Below are 6,341 nucleotides of genomic sequence, written 5' to 3'. Positions count from 1 at the left end.
ACCTAAATGTAAAACCTAAAACTATACAACTTTTGGAAGAAAACATAGGAAAAAAAAAATCTTTGTGACCTTAGGTTAGGCAAAGATTTCTTAGATGCAACACCAAAAGAATGATCCATAAAAGAAAAAAATGGATAAATTGGACTATATGAAAATGAAGAACTTCTGCTCTTCAAATAGACAATTTAAGAGAATGAGAAGTTGACACTCATTTATCAAATTAGTCTTTTTTTTTTTTTTTTTTCAGGAGACCAGAGTTTTAATCATTACACAAATCAGTCTCTCTGAGCATTCGGAAAGCAGAGTTTTAAAGGATAACTTGGTGGGTGGGGGGAAGCCAGTGAGCCAGGAGTGTTGACTGGTCAGAGATGAAATCATAAGGAGTCAGGGCTGTCTTCTTGTGCACAGTCAGTTCCTGGGCGGTGGCCACAAGATCAGATAGATCAGACGAGCCAGTTTATCGATCTGGGTGGGGCCAGCTGATCCATCAAGTGCAGGGTCTGCAAATATCTCAAGCACTGATCTTAGGAGCAGTTTAGGGAGGGTCAGAATCTTGCAGCATCCAGCTGTGTGACTCCTAAACCGTAATTTCTAATCTTGTGGCTAATGTTAGTCCTACAAAGGCAATCTAGTTCCCCGGCAAGAAGGAAGTCTGCTTTGGGAAAGGGCTGTTACCGTCTGTTTCAACTATAAACTAAGTTTCTCCCAAAGTTACTTCAGCCTATACCCAGGAATGAACAAGGGCAGCCTGGAGGTTGGAGGCAAGATGGAGGCAGTTAAGTTACATTGCTTTCACTGTCTCAGTCATAATTTTGCAAAGGCAGTTTCAGTCCCTCCCTTTGGGTTTCATAACACCTTAATCTTAAAGTGTAGGCTATGAAGATGGGAAAAGGCCGTCAATCTCTCTGGCTACTTCCTGCTGACAGGGTACGGACGGACATAGTGGGAATGGGAGTGAACCCCAAGGTGAGAAGAATGGAACTGCTTTGCAACTGAGCGACTCCTGCAGGCCTGAATGGGCTTTCAAGGCTTGCGTGGCAAAAACATTAGTATCTCATCTATAGTTTTACTACAGTGTAACGAGTCCTAGGATTAGGAGTACAATTCCCAGTTTTAAAAGCAAAGCTTTGAAAGCATTAGTTTGGGGACTTCTAACCCACAAAGAATGTAGAATTTAGTCTAAACTGCAGAAAAAAACTCAAGAACAGCTAACAACAGTGTACCATAGTTTTTCTTTTGAAGCATAATTTATCTCTCTCCAGTCCCCATTTTTATTAAAAACAAATCATGATGGAACTGATTTGTTTACAAAACTAACAAAGTATTAGTTTTACTGTACTTCGCCTGATTATTTGCATTCAGTGCAGAAAGAATAATTATTTTTCACTTAGGCTTTTTAAATTGGCTTTGATAGAACTCTGTTCCCCAAGGAGGGTGGATCACCTGAGGTCGGGAGTTCGAGACCAGCCTGACCAACATGGAGAAACCCCATCTCTACTAAAAATACAAAATTAGCCAGGTGTGGTGGCGCATGCCTGTAATCCCAACAACTTGGGAAGCTGAGGCAGGAGAATTGCTTGAATCCAGGAGGCAGAGGTTGTGGTGAGCCAAGATTACGCCATTGCACTCCAGCCTGGGCAATAAGAGTGAAACTCTGTCTCAGAAAACAAAACAAAACAAAACAAAACAAAGCAAAACCAACCAACCAAACAAAAACCAAACCTCTGTTCCATGAAAAATCTCAGATAAGTCTTTTTAAAAGCCAAGCCCAGCCGTGGGTTTTTACACTCAAATACTTATGAGTTGGGCAAATTCCTCGCCTCTTGAGGTCCCAAGATAACTTGGGGTCTCCGGGCCTGTTAGAAAGTGAAAATCTTTACTTACCACAGGTCAGGAACCTTGTACAGGGACTCTGTGTGGACAAGATATGAGGCCAGATTCCCCAATAGGCTTTAATTGGCTCTATAAGTCAACTTTGATTCTTTAAAGGAAGCATGTCATTCCACTCAAAGCCTTGGTGAAATAACCAATTTCTCCAATTGTGTCCTGTTACAAAAGAAAACAAATTCTTTTTTTTTTTTTCTTTTTTTTTTTTTTCAGATAGAGTCTTGCTCTGTCACCCAGGCTGGAGTGCAGTGGTGCAATCTCGTCTCACTGCAAGCTCTGCCTCCCGGGTTCATGCCATTCTCCTGCCTCAGCCTCTCAAGTAGCTGGGACTACAAGCGCCCGCCACCATGCCTGGGTAATTTTTTTGTATTTTTAGTAGAGATGGGATTTCACCATGTTAGCCAGGATGGTCTCAATCTCCTGACCTCGTGATTTGCCTGCCTTGGCCTCCCAAAGTGCTGGGATTACAGGTGTGAGCCACCACACCCAGCCAGAAAATAGATTCTTATTGCACTTATGCAATTAACTATACTGCCATAAATTGAGAATATTCAAATAATTTCCAAATTCTGGAGAAATCAGGTAGAGAGGAACAAATATGCTACAAATTTTGTTCACAGGAGTATATTTTACTCACTTCTTAAAAGTTGCAAATAGCTCTAAAGAAATAAATTCTCTTGACTCTGAAAACAAAAGGTTTGACAATGTTTAACACATTAGTTCTCCATGAGCGTCTTAGAAGTTTGGTTTTTTCCTCTATTCCAGTAGCACAATTTTTAAAGTTATCTGAGACCTGCACTTAGAGTCCTAGATCTGATTAAAAACTGCCTTTTGAAAATGACCAAAGTGAGACAAAATGTAGATGACAAAAGTCTATAGTCATTATTAAAGCTACAATTGGGTAGGAATTTTGGTTACTTCTGTGGCATGCAGCAATTTTACATAACAATTATAATTATTAATAATGTACACTAAATTATATCAACATTACAGAAGTTTCCCATAATTTTGGAGCACATATTAATAACATGTTTACAGAAATACAGTCCAAAGTAAACCAAACACCATTCACTCTTCTATTTGAAAGATTTTCTTCTATTCTAATGTCACAATCTCCAGCATTATTAATCAGAATCCTGCATTTAAGAGCACCTGTTACATTTTATAGCTGATTATCAAACCATCTTTTAAAGAGGACCAAAACAAGACAACAACTGTCTGTGGATGTACCATTTTAGGGCAGCCACAGTTAAAGACATAATTGACAAGGAAATTTGTTACCTCTGTGGCACATAGTCTGTTAAAATAATAATTATAATTATTACTGATAACATATACTAAGTCATATTAGAATTGTAGGAGTTTTACTTAATTTTGGAACATATAGCAATAAAACATTTACACAAATATAGATCAAAGAAAGCCAAACACCATTTCATATTTGACACTGCTTCCTGTATGAGCTTTGTACCAAATAAGCAAATGTCATTTTTGGGCCTATATCTAAAATATTAGGTAAGAAAGAGACATAATTTATAACTTGATTTTGGATAGTCAAATATCAAAGGTTTAAAACACTGGGTATCACAAAATAGAATCCCAGGTCACCATAAGTCAATCATTTGGCCAAAATGATAACTCTAAAAAAAATTAAAAAAAAAAAAACAAACACAACCTTTACTCTGATAGAGCAGACTTAGCTTTCCAAACAAGACCCAAATGAAGACAGCATGAAGCCAACTGAATCTGTCTCTTTTCTCTCTCCTCCCTTCTTTGTCCTGCCATTTACCCAAAGGAGAAAACAAAACTCTTTCATTATCTTTTAACATTACATAAAAATCGTCTTAAAAAGAGAAAACCAAATTTCACGTCTGCATTAGTGTACCTTTAATGTTAAAGCTAGCTTTTAAAATAAAACTTTATATCTCTATCCGGTTTTCATTAGTTTGACCATAAGGTAAGATTTTCACGAACAATTTAGATCCTTCACAATTTTCCATCAAACAGTAGATCAGTTCCTAAGAAAACCCTGTTATTCGGACAGATGGGCCCAGAATCTGGCCCCACGTTACTATGATTTTAATGTTTTTACCTAAGGAAAAAAGCTAAATCATTTCTTTTAAATTTTTGCCAATGTGTTTGTACCCAAAGAATTTTTTTTCTTTTTTTTTGAGATGGAGTCTCTATCGCCCAGGCTGGAGTCCAGTGGCACAATCTTGGCTCACTGCAACCTCTACCTTCTGGGTTCAAGCAATTCTCCTGCCTCAGCCTCCCAAGTAGCTGGGATTGCAGATGTGCGCCACCACGCCCAGCTGATTTATATATTTTTAGTAGAGATGGGGTTTCACCATGTTGGCCAGGCTGGTCTTGAACTCCTGACCTCAAGTGATCCACCTTCCTTGGCCTCCCAAAGTGCTGGGATTACAGGCGTGAGCCACCACACCTGGCCCAAGAATTTTTTTTTTTTTTTTTTGAGGTGGCGTCTCGCACTTGTCTCCCAGGCAGGAGTGCAATGACACAATGTCAGCTCATTGCAACATCTGCCTCCTTGGTTCAAGCAATTCGCCTGCCTAAGCCTCCCGAGTAGCTGGGATTATAGGCGCATGTCAACATGCCCGGCTATTTTTTGTATTTTTAGTAGAGACCGGGTTTCACCATATTGGCCAGGCTGGTCTCAAACTCCTGACCTCAGGTGTTCCGCCTGCCTTGGCCTCCCAAAGTGCTGGGATTACAAGTGTGAACCACCGTGTCCGGCCTGTGTACCCACAGAATTTTTACAAGATCAACCCTTTACGAACCCTTTTCACTTTGCTTAAACCTTCAGTTTTGTTATGTTAGTCTTTTAGGTTAAGACAATCTTTTTTTTTTTTTAACTCTCTGAACTAGACAAAATTACATTCCCTTTAACAAAAGTCATATTCCCATGTCACCTTCTTCTTCTTCTTCTTTTGAGACGGAGTCTTGCTGTGTCACCCAGGCTGGAGTGCAGTGGCACACTCTTGGCTCACTGCTTCCCAGGTTCAAGCGATTCTCCTGCCTCAGCCTCCCCAGTAGCTGGGACTTCAGGCACGTGCCACTACACCTGGCTAATTTTTGTATTTCTAGTAGAGACGGGGTTTCACCATGCAGGCTGGTCTCAAATTCTTGGCCTCAAATGATCCACTGGCCTTAGCCTCCCAAAGTGCTGGGATTACAGGCATGAGCCACCGCACCCATCCTGCTTTCTTATCATCTTTTACCAAAAACACATTCCTTACACACCTTGTGTGTAAAACTGTTTCTCCAGTGGTCTCAACTACATGTTACAATGTTAACTCTTAGCAACTTTTATTTCTAGTGAAAAAACAGATAAGTAAGCGATTTTAATTATGTACTCGGGTGGAACCTAGGACACCAGACAGAAATGAGGATAAGGTCTGACTCCTTTTAGGATAACTAGCTGGCATGGCTAATCTAATGCTCCAAAGTGGGTAAATCGAACAATTTTCAAAAGTCAAAGAAACAGTTTGGCCTTAAAGCATTTAGCAAATCTGATATCTGACCTTAATTTAGACCAAATGTCTACATTTTCAAGACATTTTATTTTACCAATCGTCTTTAAAACTGTCTTTGTTTCCAAAAGATTACTAAAGTCACATCAACAAAAAGGCATTAAAGTTTCTATTTCTCTGACAAAAATTTTATTTAAGTGCTTATTTTTTTAAGCCAATTAATCAGAGCTCTTTTATCTATAAACATACAACACATATAAATAGACAGACAGAAGATATAACACTTGTAAGATTCTTCATTTGCCAATTTCTTTTTTTTTTTTTTTTTTTTGAGACGGAGTCTCGCTCTGTCACCCAGACTGGAGTGCAGTGGCCGGATCTCAGCTCACTGCAAGCTCCGCCTCCCGGGTTCACGCCATTCTCCTGCCTCAGCCTCCCGAGTAGCTGGGACTACAGGCGCCCGCCACCTCACCCGGCTAGTTTTTTTGTATTTTTTTTTTAGTAGAGACGGGGTTTCACCGTGTTAGCCAGGATGGTCTCGATCTCCTGACCTCGTGATCCGCCCGTCTCGGCCTCTCAAAGTGCTGGGATTACACGCTTGAGCCACCGCGCCCGGCCCATTTGCCAGTTTCTTAATTGGTTAATGGCTTCAGGGTAGAGCCCTTGGAGGAAGAGGGCCGGGAAAGCTTGCGTTTCTAGGGCCAAATAAGCAACTGAAGACAAAAACAGAACCCCAAAATTAAGGGTGCCATTCTATACTGGATCCTGGATCCCCCAAAGGAGGGAAATACTACGGGAGAAGACAGTGCAGTGTCTCTACCCTGCCTTTCTTTGTTTTCTTTTTTCTTTTTGTTTTTTTTGAGAGGGAGTCTCGCTCTGTTGCCCAGGCTGGAGTGCAGTGGCATGATCTTGGCTCACTGCAACCTCCACCACCCGGCTTCAAGCAATTTTCCTGCCTCAGTC

The sequence above is a fragment of the Theropithecus gelada genome, chromosome 1, assembly GCF_003255815.1.
Source record: "Theropithecus gelada isolate Dixy chromosome 1, Tgel_1.0, whole genome shotgun sequence".
Classification (NCBI taxonomy): domain Eukaryota; kingdom Metazoa; phylum Chordata; class Mammalia; order Primates; family Cercopithecidae; genus Theropithecus; species Theropithecus gelada.
The sequence above is the reverse complement of the archived record's forward strand: the minus strand, read 5'-3'. Positions refer to the sequence as shown.